General features: G+C 39.5%; 1 long non-coding RNA gene across 5 annotated transcripts in view; it reads left to right on the top strand.

Moving 5' to 3' along the window:
- The window catches only part of LOC147575507 (uncharacterized), a 299,228-nt gene that overhangs the window by 252,943 nt on the left and 29,643 nt on the right, over positions 1-16,642 (top strand). The gene's annotated exons all lie outside the window — the stretch shown is intronic.

The following is a 16,642-nucleotide window of genomic DNA, read 5'->3' as shown; positions in this document are numbered from 1 at the left end:
AAACCTCTATTGAAGTTTCACTCTGGCACCTACCAGCTGTATAAGTAAGTGCAAGTTAATTTCTATAAATGTCTCAGTCTGAAGCTGCAAGGGTGAAGGATGGCCAGGTAGAAAGTACTGATGTCCCAGAGAAAAGGAGGGGGTGGGGTCTGGGATCTACATGGCTTACGCAAGTTAGGGCTGGGAGTTTGTTTGCACTGCCATAGAAGAGGTTAAATAGTGGTAAGAGAAAAAGTAAAAAAAAGGTCACTGTTGGCTAACCATTCAGCGGGTGGGAGAAACTGGAACCAATAGGAATTAGGCTAAGGTCTGGGTAAAAATAGCTGATGCTATTTTCCTAACAAAGACATCAGAACTTGTGGACAAGAACAAAGGAATTTATGTGGATAGTATTACTAAATATATAATTTGTGGTTGGAGAAAATACGGTACTTACAGTAGCTACAGTATGGGAATGATCATTGGGGTAGGCTTGAGGAGATGGCCTTGGTGGTCATCTTCTCCCTTGTCCTTGTACTAATAATACTTCTGCAATATGTTTGCCTTGAGCATCTGTTTCTTTTGAGCATTCACTTATGATTTTCTCATAGTTTTCTTTTCCCAGATACTCTTTACCCTTTAAATATCCAGAACTTTCTTATACTTCTAAAGCCTGCCCTTCCATGTCTTTATCGTAATAAGACTTTTCTCCTTTAAGCCTGGACTGAGAAATTATATCATCCATGAAAGAACTGAAGTAAGAATTGATGAAGTGTGGAGATGACATCAGAGGTTCACAGTTTAGATGATTGTTTTGTTATATAGGGATATAACTTAAGAATAGCCATATGGAAGAGATGGATAGAGCAAGTGCCCTCTCCAGACATGCCACTCTCCCCTGCTCTCCACATGTTCACCAATCCAGAAACTCCCCGATTTAAATGTTAATCTCATCCAAGAACACCCTCATTTAAACACCCAGAGTAATAATTGGCCAAATATCTGGGCACACTGTAGCCCAGTCAAATTGACATGTAAAATTAACCATGAAAGCACCTGAATGTTGTCAAACACTTTCCTGTGTCAATTGAGATGGCGTTATTTTTTCCCTTCATTCGGTTAATGGGGTATGATATATTGATTGACTTTCATATGTTGATCCCTCCTTGCAATCCAGGAGTAAAGGCTACTTGATCAGGTTGTATAAACCTTTAATATATTGTTTAATCCAGTTTAAAGTTAGTATTTTGTTGAGGATTATTGTATCAATGTCGGTAAGGGTTATTGCTCTGTAATTTTCTTGTAGTGTCTTTGGCTTTTATATCAGGGTAATGCTGGCCTCTTGGAATGAGTTAAGAAGTGTTGCCTCCTCTTCTATTTTTTAACTGTGTGGTTGGTCAAAGAAATGGTAGAAACACAAAACAGGCACCGTGCCAGAACTAATGATTCCTCAAAGGAGTCATTTCCGATTTTTGCAATCACATATATTGTTATCAACAGCTTTTAATTAAGAATCACTGCCTAAGATTGGGGAAATGACAAAGTTTAAGATGAACAGTAATGCAATTGATAGGGAGCTCTTTGCAATGCAAGAGATACCCTAAAGTAAACCATGATTAATTGCCAGTTGTATAAGATGCAATAATTAAGAAGTAGAGGAGAAAATTAGAAGTGGGCTGGGAGGAATTCACAGAAGAAGAAGAATTTATAATTTCATATGCAGAGAGATAGCAGCTCTAAATTAATGCTGGAAAAGTAGAACAGGCAAGAATAATGAAGAGAGAATGAACCAAGACATATTCATGGACAGCAAAGAACCCATTTGGGCTGGACAGAGGGTTCAGGAGGTAAGGAGTTTGAGATGGTTCTCTACAGGCTGTAGAGGGCTGGAGCTCTAGGAGGGTGGAACTTACCTCATAGAGCTGCCTGAGAGGCTAGAAGAGGCTAAGTGATATGGTCAAGGAGTATTTTTATCAGTGTGAAGTGGCTGCACAGAGCAGAGTCCTTGAGCTGAAAGAGATTGATGCCAAGGTCATAGGACAGATGAAGTCAGGAGGGCATGATTTGGTCTGTTTTTTCACTGCCCTAGTGCCAGTGCCTTTTGTATAGTTGGTGCTTGATATTTATTGAATGAATGAAAAAAGACATAAACTGCAATGTAAATAAAGATGAAAATGCAAAGAACATTTTGAAGGAAGGAACAGTAGTACTGAGTGGTTGGAGAGGAGTATCAAGAGTATCTTAATATTTCAGGGGACCTGAGTGGCTCAGTCGGTTAAGTGTCCACCTTTGGCTCAGGTCATGATCTCACGGTTTGTGGGTTTGAGCCCTGCGATGGGCCCTGTGCTGACAGCTTGGAGCAGGGAGCCTGTTACGGATTCTGTGTCTCCCTCTCTCTCTCTGTCCCTCCCCTGCTCGCGCTCTGTCTCTCTCAAAAATGAACAAATATTAACAAAAAAATTTTTTAATAAAAAGATTATCTTAACATTTCTAACAATGGGAGGAGACTTTATGACCTACTGAGAGAATGACAGTAGCACCAGTAAAAATTGGGAAATCCAGAAGTGAAACCAATTAGGAGAGCTAGAGGCGGGGAGGATATAGGCCCATTTAGACAAGGTGAGTTTGAGGCACTGGGTGACTTATCCAAGTAGAAAGGTCTAGTAGACAACAGAAACTGGATTTTGAAGAAGTGAGGACTATGAATATGGATTTTTTTAACCTTTCAGAATACTTTGAATCTAGGTTATATTTTAAACTTTAGGCATAGATCAGATCTAACTTAAAAACAGTAAACAGAAAAATAAAGTCAGTGTTGGAAATTTGAGGAGCATCCACATTTAGGTGAATGGAAGTGAAATATATTGAAATTTATGTGTGAAAAACACACCCTGAATGACTACAGAGTGTTAAGTTACAGCAAAAATAGAATTTTAGTATACATGATTAAAAACATATAATACTAAGAGTGATAGTGATTGATGATCTGAAATGACTGAAATGAGTTCCCAATGATTGAAGATCAGACTTGTAAGAGAATAAAAAATAACTAAAATCAAGAACCATATTTTATTTTCCTGTGGAAAAGTGCCCACATAGCAATAAATATTCTTTTACCCAGCCTTGTATTTACCTCTATCCCAACCCCACTCCTTCCAAAATTCTCAGGATTCATCCCCTGGCATAGTCTCCTGGTTTCTGCATGGGTCTATTAGGTCCAAGTAGAATTCTATTTATTTTAAAATTTTTCTTCCAGAGTGTTTTGAGTCAAATCACACAAGCCTTTTATCTGTTCTTACCTGCTGTTTGTATCGGTTTAAAATGACTACCCTGAGGCTTAGTCATGTACTTAATTAAAAATTCATTTCTCATTGCTTCATAGGTAGGAAATTAATTGGAGAAATCTGAAACACATGGAAATTTGTAGATAATAAACACAATTTCCAATTACCAAGTCCGCACTAATCACAAAATATTTCACTTAATGAAGAACTGTGAACCCTCAGTTCCCTGCTCACTCATGGCATGTGAAAACATTCCCTGTAAGAATATCCACATTCTGCTGTGCCCAGTGTTATCTGCATGCTTTGAGGTATCAAGTTCAAATGTCCACATGGAATTTGGATTGGGCCTGTTGTTAATAGCTAAATAGACTAAAGGGAGAGGAGTGGGGGATGTCACATTTTGGGGCTTTTTTTCCTTTCATTACACTTTTATTTTTTTTGAAGTATACTTAACATACAGTTTTATATTAGTTTCAGATGTACAATAAAATGATTCAGCAATTCTGTACATTATCAGTGTTCATCAAGATAAGAACTAGACTTTATTTCACCCATCCTCCCCACCCCTCTCTTCTGGCAGTCGCCATGTTCTCTGTATTTAAGAGTCTGTTTTTGGTTTGTCTCTATTTTTCTTCATTTGCTTTCTTTCTTAAATTGCACATATGAGTAAAATCACATATTTGTCTTCCTTTATCTGACTTATTTCACTTGGTGTAATAACCTGTAGGTCTGTCCATGTTTTCACAAATGACAAGAGCTCATTCTTTTTTTTATGGCTGAGTAATATTCCATTATATATATAATATATTAATTATATATATTATTTATAATTAATTTTTATAATTATAATACACACACACCAGGGATTGCATTAAATATGCACATTACTTTGGGTACTATGGGCATTTTAACAGTATTTGTCCTTTTAATCCATAAGCATGAAATATATTTCCATTTTTTATGTGTCGTCAGCAATTTCATCAGTGTTTTATACATTTTACAGTATAGGTCTTTCACCTCCTTGGTTAAGTTTACTCCTGGGTATTGTTTTCTTGCAAATGGGATTGTTTTCTTAATTTCTTTTTCTGCTACTTCCTTATTAGTGTAAAGAAATGCAACAGATTTCTGTATATTGATTTTGTATCCTGTGATTTTACTGAATTCATTTATCAATTCTAGTAGTTTTTTGCTGGAGCCTTTAGGGTTTTCTAGATATAGTATGATGACAGCTGCAAATAGTGACAGTTTAATTTCTCCCTTATGAATTTGGATGTCTTTTATTACTTTTTCTTGTCTAATTGCTGTGGCTAGGGTTCCAGTACTATGTTGAATGAAACTGGTAAGAGTAGACACCCTTGTCTTGTTTCTGATCTTAGGAGAAAAGCTCTCAGTTTTTTACAATTGCTTATGATGTTAGCTGTGAGTTTTTTATATACGGCCTTTATTATGTTGACGAATGTTTCTTCTAAACCCATTTTGTCAGGGTGCCTGCATGGCTCATTTGGTTATGTGTCCAACTTCAGCTTGGGTCATGATCTCACGCGGTTCATGAGTTCGAACCCCACCTCAAGCTCTCTGCTATAAGCACAGAGCCTGCTTCATTCAGATCCTCTGTCCTCCTGTCTCTCTGCCCCTTCCCTGCTGATTTTCTGCAAGCTCTCTCTCTCAAATAAATAAACTTAAAAAAATAAAGTTTATTTATTTTGAGAGGGATAAAGAGTGTGTGCATGCAAGGGGGGGAGGGGCAGAGAGAAAGGGAGAAAGAGAATTCTAAGCAGGCTCTGTGCTGACAGCCCAGAGCATGATGTGGGGCTCAAACCCATGAACTGTGAGATCATGACCTGAGCTGAAATCAAGAGTCAGATGCTTAAATGACTGAGCCACACAGACACCCCTGGAGACTTTTTATCATAAAGATATGTCATATTTTGTCAAATGTTTTTTCTGCATCTATTGAGATGATCATATGACTTTTATCCTTTCTCTTGTTGATGTGATTGATTTGCAAATATTGATTGTGGTGAATGATTTAAAACAAATTTTTTAAATGTTTATTTATTTTTGCAGAGAGAGAGAGAGAGAGAGAGCATGAGTGGGGGAGGGACAGAGAGAGAGGAAGACACAGAATCTGAAGCAGGCTCCAGGCTCTGAGCTGTCAGCACAGAGCCAATCATGGGGCTCGAACACAAGAACTGTGAGGTTATGACCTGAGCTGAAGTCAGACACTCAACTGACTGAGCCACCCAGATACCCTGGTGAATGATTTTTTTAATGTAATATTGGATTTGGTTTGCTAATATCTTGTTGGGGATTTTTGCATCTATCTATATTCATCAGAGATATTGGCCTGTAGTTTCACTTTTTGTAGTATTTTTGTATGGTTTGGGTATCAAGGTAATGCTGACTTGTAGGATGAATTTGGAAGCTTTCCTTCCTCCCATTTTGTGGAATAGTTTAGGAAAATAAGTATTAACTCTTATTTAAATGTTTGGTAGAATTTACCTGTGAATACATCTGGTTTTGGACTTTGGTTTGTTGGGATTTTTTTGATTACTGATTCAATTTCATTGCTAGTAATTGATCTTTTCAAATTTTCTATTTCTTATTCAGCTTTGGAAGATTGCATGTTTCTAGGAATTATTCATTTGTTACAGATTGTCCTTTGCTATTTCTGTGGTGTCAGTTATTTCTACTCCTTGATTTCAGATTTTGAGTCCTTTCTTTTCTTTTCTTTTTTTTTTTTTTTTGATGAGCTAGCTGAAGGTTTATCAATTTTGTTGATATTTTCAGAGAACCAGTTCCTCATTTCAGTGGTCTTTTTAATTGGTTTTGTTCTCTTGCTGATTTCTGTTCTAATATTTATTATTTCCTTCTACTGGCTTTGGGCTTCATTTATTTTTCTTTTTCCAGCTCCTTTGGGTGTAAGGTTAGGTTTTTATTTGAGATTTTTCTTCTTGAAGTAGACTTATATTGCTATAATATTCCATCTTACAAGAGATTTTGCTGCATTTCAAAGATTTTGGACCATTATGTTTTATTTTAATTTGTCTCCATGAATTTTTTTATTTCCTCTTTGATTTCTTTCTTGACCCATTTGCTGTTTAGTAGCATCTTGTTTAGCCTCCATGTGTTTATAGTTTTTGCAGTTTTTTTTTCTTGAGACTGATTTCTAGTTTCCTACCATTCTGGTAGGAAAAAAATGCATAATATGATTTCAGTCTTTTTCAATATATTGAGTCTTGTTTTTGTGGCTTAATCCATGGTCCATTCTGGAAAATGTTCCGTGTGTACTAGGAAAGAATATATTATGTTGGTTTTGGATGGAATATTGTGACTATGTCTGGAAGGTGTATCTGGTTTCATGTTATTCAAATCCACTGTTTCCTTGTTGACTTTTTGTCTAGATGATTATCCATTGAGGTAAGTGGGCAGTTAAATTGCCTACTATTATTGTATTACTGTCAACTTCTTCCTTTATGTCTATTAATAGTTGCTTTATATATTTAGGTGCTCTCATGTTAGATACATAGATATTTACAATTTTTATATCCTCTTGTATTGTTCCTTTTATGATTATATAGTGTCCTTATTCTCTCTTGTTACAGTCTTTGTTGGAAGTCTATTTTGTCTGATATGTATTACTACCCTGGCTTTCTTTTCACTTCCATTTACATGGTAAGTGTTACTCTCTCACTTCACTTTCAGTCCACATGTGTCTTTAGGTCTGAAATGAGCCTCTTGTAGATGGGTGTTTTTTGGTTTCTTTGTTTTACTTTTTTTGAAATTAAAAAAGTTTATTTTTGAGAGGGGGGAGGGGCAAAGAGAGAGGGAGACAGAGGATCCCAAATGGGCTCTGCGCTGAGGGCAAAGAGCCCAACGTGTGGCTCAAACTCATGAACCATGAGATCATGCCCTGAGCTGAAGTCAGATGCTCAACCAGCTGAATCACCCAGGTGCCCCGGGTCTTGCTTTTTTATCCATTCAGTTACTGTATGTCTTGATGGAACATTTAGTCCATTTACATTTAAAGTAATTATTAATAAGTATGCACTTATTGCCATTTTTTAGTTGTTTTATAATTGTTTTTGTAGTTCTCTGTTCCTTTCTTCTTCCCTTGCTCTCTTCCCTTGGGGTTTGATGGCTTTCTTTGGTGTTATGCTTGGATTTTTTTCTTGTTTAGTTTTGTGTGTCTAATATAGTTTTTTGAATTGTGGCTACCACTAGATTTATATATAACATGTGTATAGCAGTCTATGTTAAGTCAATCATTGCTTATGCTTGAACCCATTCTAAAAGCACTAAATTTTATGTATATGATACACTTTATATGTTTTTATTTTGCGAATCCCTTGACTGATTTTTGTAGATGTAATTGATTTTACTGATTTTTGTGCTTTAACCTCTATACTGGTTTTGTAAGTGATTAATTACTAGTTTGGTTATATATTTTCATTCAACTGTGAAATTTTTTCCTTTTAGAATTTTCTTATCTCTTGATAATGGCCTTTTCTTTCCACTCCAAGAATTCCCTTGAACTTTTTTTGTAAGATTGATTTAGTGGTGATGAGCTCCTTTAACTTTTGTTTGTCTGGGAAACTCTTTATCTCTACTTCTATTCTGAATGATAGACTTGATGGGTAGAATATTCTTGGTTGCACCTTTTTTTTTCCTTTTTCTTTTGATCCTTTGAATATATGATGCCCCTCCTTTCTGGCTTGCAAAGTTGCTGCTAAAAAATCAGCTGATAGGCTGATGGGGTTTCCCTTGTATGTAACTGTTTTCTTTTCTTTTGCTGCTTTAAAATTTTTCTCTTTATCATTACTTTTTGCCATTTTAATTATTATATGTCTTGGTGTGGTCCTCGTTGGGTTAATTTTGTTGAGGGATCTCTGTGAACTCTGAATCTGGATATCTGATTCCTTCCCCAAATTAGGAATTTTTTAGCTATTATTTCCTCAAATAAATTTTCTGCTGTCTTCTCTCTCCCTTCTCCTTCTGAGATTCCTATAATGTGAATGGTATTACTCTTGATGATGTCTCTGAATTCCCTTAACCTGTTCTCTTTTTTTCTTTTTGCTGTTCAACTTAATTGCTTCCCAACACTTTGTCTTCCAGATCTCGGATCCATTCTTCTACCTTCTCAATCTGCTGTTCCCTCTAGTGTATTTTTTATTTTGCTTATTGAGTTCTTTGTAAGTTCTGACTGGTTCTTTTGTATATTTTCTATCTCTTAAAAGATCTCACTGAGATCTTCCACTCAAGTCAGTGAATATCTTTATGACCATTACTTTGAATTTTTAAATAAGGTTTATTGCCTTTAGCTCTTTTGCTGAGCTTTTGTCTGGTTCTTTTATTTGGGACATATTCTTATGTCCTCACTTGCTAACTCTCTGTTTGTTTCTATGTATTAGGGAAGTCAGTTATGTCTCCTGATCTTGAAAGTAGTGGCCTTGTAAAGGAGAAGGCCTATGCGCTGCAGGGCAATGCCCCTTGTTCACCTGAACCATGTGCTTTAGGGGTGTTGCCTATTGTTGCTTGTTGTGCCTTACTGTTTTGGTTGATCCATATTTGCCTTCAGTCCAGTTGGTTGCAATGGCCCACTTTGCCTGAGCAGGGTTTGGTCCCTGTGCTGTTAATGGGTCAATGTGGGACTGCCTTGGGCTTGTAGTCAGACTGTCAATGGTCAGACCAGATGCCTTCCCTCAGCCGCTTTGCTGGGGCTGCAGTTCATCAACCTGCAGGGAGCTCTCCCTGTGTTGTCCCCTGGGGAGCCTTTGTCGGTGGGTGGGATGGCCATCGGACTAGATTCCTACTTCTCAGTTTGGGACTGATGGGCAGGGCACTCTTTCTGTGCTGCCAGCTATAAGGTTCTGCTGCTGTGACTGTTGGTACACTGGTGTGTGTGGTTATTTTCTCCTCTTCTCAGGGCAGGGGTTGCTTTGGAGGAATGGCTGCCAGCTGAGGTGAGTTGGATGGGGTGGATTTGCAGGTACATGAAGGGGCAGGGCCCCAGGTACTAGCAAGATAGGTGGACAGGGTTTGTGCTAATTCCCATAAGTGTCCTGTTATCTAGGCTAGGAGAGAAATGGTGCCCACCGGCACTTTTGTTCTTGGAGTGGTTTTCTGAAGAGCCCTGCACCTCCAGTGCACATTCTGATATTAGTAAATGATTCTCCTCCTTGCATACCCCTGGCGCTTTTTAGACTGCTACTTCTGTGCTGTATCTCAGTGGGGTTATCTGTTAAGCTGTCTCTTTAAGGGTGGGACTCAGTTTCTTATAGCCCTCCAGCTCTCCCAGAGCTAAGCCCACTGGTTTTTAAAGTGTGATTGTAGGGGCACCTGGGTGGCGCAGTCGGTTAAGCGTCCGACTTCAGCCAGGTCACGATCTCGCGGTCTGTGAGTTCGAGCCCCGCGTCAGGCTCTGGGCTGATGGCTCAGAGCCTGGAGCCTATTTCCGAATCTGTGTCTCCCTCTCTCTCTGCCCCTCCCCCGTTCATGCTCTGTCTCTCTCTGTCCCAAAAATAAATAAACGTTGAAAAAAAAAAAGTGTGATTGTAAAAACTCTCAAGAGTTTTACTCTCAAGAGTAAAAACTCTCAAATGTTTTGTGGACTCATCTTCCCAGTATCTGTTCCCTGTGCCTGGGGTACCTGGTATGGGGTCTGATCCTCTCGCTTCTCCGTACTTGTGACGTCCCTCCCGTTTGTGGTTAGTCTCACCTGGGGTTTGATTCCCAACTGTGTCTCTGCCCCTCCTACCTTTTGCAGTGTGGTCTTCTCTCTGATTAACTCTGGAAAGTAGTTATGCCAGGTTTCGGGTCATTTTGAGAGGTAGTTGTGCTGCTGTGTTTTTAATCTTGGCGTGTCCATGGAACTAGGTGAGCTCAGGATCCCCCTACTCCTCCATCTTCCTAGAACCTGTGAGAACTGATTTTAAACCTGTGAAACTTCTAGAAGAAAACCTATGGTCATGGGAAAAAGATGGAGTCATTGCTGTTCCCCTAGTATAAAGGTGGCTCTGTGCTGGTTGGAGAATCTTCAGAAAGAGCAAGGAAAGAGGCATAGGGGCAGCTGTCTGGCTCCTGGGCTTCTCAAGACACTTGAAGGGTCAGCTGCATCACTGGGCTTCAGGGTGCTTTTCGTATTCGTTCCACATCAGCAGCACCCAGATCCACAATAATTAACTAAGAAACTCATTTCTTAGTTATTTTTTACAGCTTTATTGAGAATATAGTAAGTAAAATTAAATACCAGATGGTTAAGGTGATTAGTTTATGTATATATACACACACCTATGAAGCCTTCCACTACAAACAAGAGAGTCAGTACTATCCCCCCAAAGTTCCTTCATGCCCGCATACAATCTATTCTCTACACCTTAACCCCGGACATTTTCTAGCATTTTATGTAGATGATACCATACAGTATGTAATTTGAGTAAGGCTTTTTTCATTCAGTATATTTCTGAGATTTAGCCATGTTGATATATCAGTAGTTTATTCCTTGCTATTTCTATGCAGTCCATTATATGAATATACTATAGTTTATTCTACTGATGGACATCTGGAATGTTTCCAGTTTGGGGCTACTGCAAATAAAGCTCCTAAAAACATTTATCTAAACAAGACTTGGTCTATTTGGTAAATAGCAAGAATAGAATAGCTGGTATGTATGGTAGGTCTATATTTAATTTTTTAAAGAAATTACTAAACAGTTCCATAGAAGTTATACCATTTCACATTTCCACTGGCAAGGTACAAGAGCTCCAGTTGCTCAAATTCTTGGTGGCACTTTCAGTGTTTTAGAACGTATGTGGTTGGATCTTGTTGTGTTTTTCTTCTTATTATTAAAGTAAAATATTTATTGTGAAAATTAGAGTTTACATATAAGGAAATAAAATATACCTGTACTCTTACCTTCCAGAGTTAACTACAGTTAATTTTTGGGTGTTTATGCATTAGTCAGTGTGATGTGAAAAATCATTATGAGATCTGGTGGTATTTAGTTGGGACAGATTAGCAGTCACCTACTGGGTGAAGAGTTGTCATATGGAATAAGGGTAGACATATTCTGTGAGGCTGCAAAGAACCATAGCAAGAAGCAGGAGTTACTGATGAGAGCAATCCAGCAAGGGAATGGAGCTGCCAACACCATGAGGTGCTCCTCAATATTATAAATAAGTCTTGATTGGCAAACATTTGTCAAGAAAGCTATGGGAGAAAATGCCTATGTTGGAGGAGAGGTGAAGCTAAATGACTTCTAAAATTCTTCCTAAATCTCACATTATATGATTAAGAAGTACTTGCTGGATATACACATTAGATTCACAGCCCTTATAAGACAGTTTGTGTTGTTCTATTTTTGTTTTTGTTTTTTTTTTTTGAGTATGGTTCAAACACAGTATTACAGTAGTTTGAGGTGTATAACAGTAGTGATTTGATAAGCTTCTACATTATGCTTGTTACAAGTGTAGCTACCATCTGTCACTATAGAACACTATTCCAGTACCATCACCTGCATTCCCTATTCCATACCTTTTATTCCTGTGACTTGTTCATTCCTTAATTGGAAGCCTGTGTCTCCCACTCCCCTTAGCCCATTTTGCTCTTCCCCGCTTTCCTCTGACAACCGTCAGTATGTTCTCTGCATCTATCTCTGTATCTACATAGGTCTGATTTTGCTTTTTGTTTCTTCATTTTTTTAACGTTTCTTAGATTCACATTTAAATGAAAAACATAAAGTATTTGCTTTCCTCTGACTTATTTCACTTAGCATAATACTCTGTAAGTCCATCCATGTTGTCACAAATGGCAAGATCGTATCATTTTTTATGGATGAGTAATATTCCAGTGTGTGTGTGTGTGTGTGTGTGTGTGTGTGTAACACATTTCTTTAAAAAATTTTTTAATATTTATTTTGAGATAGAGTGAGAAGGGGACGGGAGAAAGAGAGAGGGAGACACAGAATCCGAAGCAGGTTCCAGGCTCTGAGTTCTCAGCCCAGAGCCTGACGTGGGGCTCAAACCCACAAACTGTGAGATCATGACCAGAGCTGAAGTTGGAAGCTTAACTGAGTGAGCCACCCAGGCGCCCCTTATAGCATATATTTTTCTATCAGTGGACACTTAGGTTGCTTCCATGTCTTGGCTGTTGTAAATAATGCTGCAATAAACATGGGTGCATGTTATGAATTACTTTTTTGTGTTTGTTTTCTTTGGGTAAATACCCAGCAGTGAAATTACTGGATCATATGATAATTCTATTTTTAATTTTTTGAGGAAACTCGTACTGTTTTCCACAGTGGCTGCACCAATTTACGTTCCTACCAATAGTGCGTGAGGGTTCCTTTTTCTCCACATCCTTGCCAACACTTGTTATTTCTTGCGTTTTTTATTGTAGCCATTCTAACAGGTGTAAAGTGATATCTCATTGTGGTTTTGGTTTGTTTGCCCTGATGATTAGCAGTGTTGAGCATCTTTTCGTGTGTCTGTTGGCCATCTGTATGCCTTCTTTGGAAAAATGCCTATTCAGGTCCTCTGCCCATTTCAATCAGATTATTTGTTGTTTTTTTGGGTTTTTTTGTTTGTTTTTTGTTTGTTTGGTGTTGACTTGTATGAGTTCTCTATTTATTTTGGATACTAACCTCTTTATTGGATATATCATTTGGCAAATATCTTCTCCCATTCAGTAGGATGACTTTTTGTTTTGTTGATGGCTTCACTGTGCAAAAGCTTTTTATTTTGATATAGTCCCAATAGTTTAATTTTGCTTGTGTTTTGCTTGCCTGTTTCTACGGCTGATGTCAAAGGAATTACTGCTTATGTTTCCTTCTAGGACTTTTATGGTTTCAAGTCTCACATTTGGGTCTTTAATCCATTTCAAGTGTATTTTTGTGTATGGTGTAAGAAAGTGGTCTAGTTTCATTCTTTTGCGTATTACTTCTCTCTTGCTACTTGTAAAAGTCTCTTTATCTTTAACCTTGACATTTTGTTTATTATGTGTTATGGTGTGGCCCTCCTTGGGTTCATTGTGTTTGGAACTCTTTGTGCTTTCTGACCCTGGATGTCTGTTTCCTTTGCTAGGTTAGGGTAGTTTTCAGCTATTATTTCTTCAAATAAATTTGAAGAAGTTTGCTCCTTTCTTGGTCTTCTTATTCTAGGACCTCTATAATATAAATGTTTGCTTGATATTGTTCAAGATTTCCCTTAACCTGTCCTTATTTTTTTAATGCGATTTTCTCTTTATTCAGCTGGGATGAATTCAGCTTTCCATTACCCTGTCTTTCTGATTGCAGATCTGTTCTTCATCTGCTAATCTATTGATTCCCCGTGGTATTTTTTCTTTCAGTTACTAATTTCAATTCTGATTGGTTCTTTTTTATATTTTCCATCTCTTTGTTGAAGTCCTGAGCTCCACTCTTCTCTCCAGTCCAGCGAGAATCTTTAAGATTATTTATTTATTTATTTATTTATTTATTTATTTATTTATTTAGAGACTGAAAGGGAGAGAGAGAGGACACAAATCAGTAAGAGAGGACACAAATCAGCCCCACCTGAAGTGGGGCTTGTGTTTTTACCTGAAGCAGGGCTCGTGTTCATCTGAAGCAGGGCTTATGCTCACCCAAAGCAGAGCTCGAGCTCACCTGAAGTGGGGCTTAAGGTCACCCAGTGTGGGGCTTGAACTCATGAACTGTGAGATCATGACCTGAGCCCAAGTCAGATGCTTAGCAACTAAAGTTTTGTCTTGTTCTTTCATTGGGAGCATATTCCTCTGTCTCCCCATTTTGTTTGACTTTCTGTGTTTGTTTCTATGAATTAAGCACAAGAGCTACTTCTCCTGAGTGTGAAAGAATCATCTTGTGTATGGTTGTCCCCTATGTAGATTGTGTGTGCCTGATGACTTTGGCTGTCTGGCTGGAGCTGTGGCTGGTGTATACTAGGGGTCATGTGGCAGTTTGTGCTGGGCTGTCTTTGTGGTATGGCTGGAGCCGAAGTGGGCATAGTCTGCAGTTGGTCCTGAGTATCTCTGCAGAGGGCACCCCAAAAGGACAGCTGTAGCTTGTACCCATGGGCAAGCCAATGAGTCCTGGGTGTCTATGTGCAGAGAGTGCCCTGGCAGGACAGGTATTGTTGAAGTGGATGCAGGTGGGGAACTCTTCGGGTTTACATGAAGAGGGAGCCCTGGCAGGACAGCTGAGGCTGAAGTGAATTCAAGGCAAGAGGTTGCATATAGCTCTAACTGCAGAGGGCGCCCTGGCAGGATGGCTAAAGCTGAAGTCATCAGGGCTTGGTGTGGTTCCAGGGCTCTCTGTGAACAAAGTGCTCTGGCAGGACAGCTGAATCTGAAAGTGGGTACAATTTGGGCTGTCCTGAGGCTCTAGACACAGAGGGCATCTTGGCAGGGTAGTTGAAGCTGAAGTTGGTGTAAGCTGGGATGTTGTAGGGCTCTCTATACTGAGGGTGACCTGGCAGGGCAGTGGGAGCTGAGGCAGGTTGGCAGCTGGGAAGTTCTAGGGCTCTCCATGTGGTGGGCACCTTGGCAGGATAGCTACCGCTGAAGTGGGTGTAGGCTTGAGGGGTCCTAGGGCTCTAAACATAGAGGACACCCAGGCAGCACAGCTACAGCTGAAGTGGGTGCAAGTGGGAGGTCCTGGGGCTCTATGTGCAGAGGCCACCTTGTCAGGATAGCAGAACTAAAGCGGATATAAGTTGCGACATCCCGGATCTCTCCATGAAGAGCATGTTGTGGCGGGAGCTGAGGCTGAGTGTGGGCCAGAGGATTCTGGGGTGTTCCGCCCAGGGGTTGTTCTGGCTGGAAAGCTGTAGCTGGAGTGGGTGTGAGCTGGTGTTGTCCCTGGGCTCTGTGTGTAGCGGGTACCCTGGAAGGGCAGCTGAAGCTGAGGTGGGTGCAGGTGAGGGTATCCTGGGTTCCCTGGCACGGCAGTTGGAACTGAGATGGGCACAGGCTGGAGGTTCTCGGGGCATTCCACACAAGGGGCACCTTGGTGGGGTGACTGGAGCCAAAGCACACATCAGCAGTGAGGTCCCAGAGTGCACTGTGCCAGAGGCGCCCTGCCCTAGCAAGGTGCCTGAAGCCAGTGTGGTAGGAGTCTGAAGTGTTCTGCAGTGCTTTGTACCTGTGTCACACTGGAATGACCACTGGAGCTCAGTGAGTGCGGACCCAGGGGTTTCCCCATGTGCACTGCCCTCCGGCTGCCTTGGAGGGGAGGGTGGGACTGGTACAGGGTAGGGACCTAGTGCTCACTGAGGCGGCAGGCCAGCTAAGGCCTTCAGACCCTGCTGCAGTCCATCCTCTCAAGGTAGAGGGGGAATGTAAATCATAGCGCTCACCAGCTCCTGAAACTTAGAGTTCCAGCAGCTTCCCGGACATTTGGCAGGGTTCTAGGGCTGGATCTTTTACGTACTAGTTGCTCTTTGAAACTGTGGCTTCTTTTTTTCTTTTTCTGTGCCCTAGGGCAGACAGATCTGCTCAGCGTCCATCAGTGCTATTCTTCTCCACTGCAGTTAACATCTTTGTTGGCAGTAGGGTTCCCTTTGTTTCCTTGTTTCTGTCTCTCTTGCCCTTCTCTATCTCCTGTTGTACTGAAGCTGTTAAGTCAGACTTTAGTTCTTCTTCAGGAAGAAAATACTCCATAAATAGGTGTAGATAGGTGTGTCTGTAGAAGACATGAGTTCAGGTTTTTTCTATGTTGCCATCTTGGACTGTAACTCAGATCTCATTTTGGTTTTAATTTGCATATCCCTAATGACTAATGATGTTGAACATCTTTTCTTCTGCATGTTGGCCATTCATATTTTTTCTTTTGTGAAATATCTGTCCAAATAAGGTTGTTTATATTATTATTATTGCATTGTAAGAGTTTTTTAAAAATATGTTCTGATGTTAGAGCAGAACTGGTCTTGATTAATTCTGTCTGTTTTCTTTCATCTGAGAATGTCTTTTTTTCACTTTTATTCTTGAAAGACATTTTCACTGGATGTAGAATTCTCGGTTGAGTAAGCTTTTTTACTGCATTAAAAATGTGGTTCTGCTGTTTTCTGGCCTTCATGGTTTCTTTTGAGAACTTCATGGATATTTGAATCATTGTTCCCCTATGTGTAATGTGTGTGTGTTTTTTTTCTCTTCCAGCTATTAGTTGTTATGCTTTGAGACATTGTTTTCTTTGAGCTTGTTCTGTATGGAACTTGCTAAGTGTCTGGAATCTGTAAGTGTATGTATGCCTTTCACTACATTGAGGGAGTACTTTGCTATTCTTGCTAAAGATATTTTATCTATTCCAATCTCTTTTCTTCCTATGGGACTCTAATTATACTATACTAAATCTTTAGATGTTACCTACGCACTGTTTTATTTTCAATCTT

Source organism: Puma concolor, chromosome D3 (assembly GCF_028749965.1).
Source record: "Puma concolor isolate L17-30 chromosome D3, mPumCon1.1.hap2, whole genome shotgun sequence".
NCBI classification, from domain to species: Eukaryota; Metazoa; Chordata; class Mammalia; order Carnivora; family Felidae; genus Puma; species Puma concolor.
Note: the sequence above shows the minus strand (reverse complement) of the source record. Positions and strands in the feature narration are given on the sequence as shown.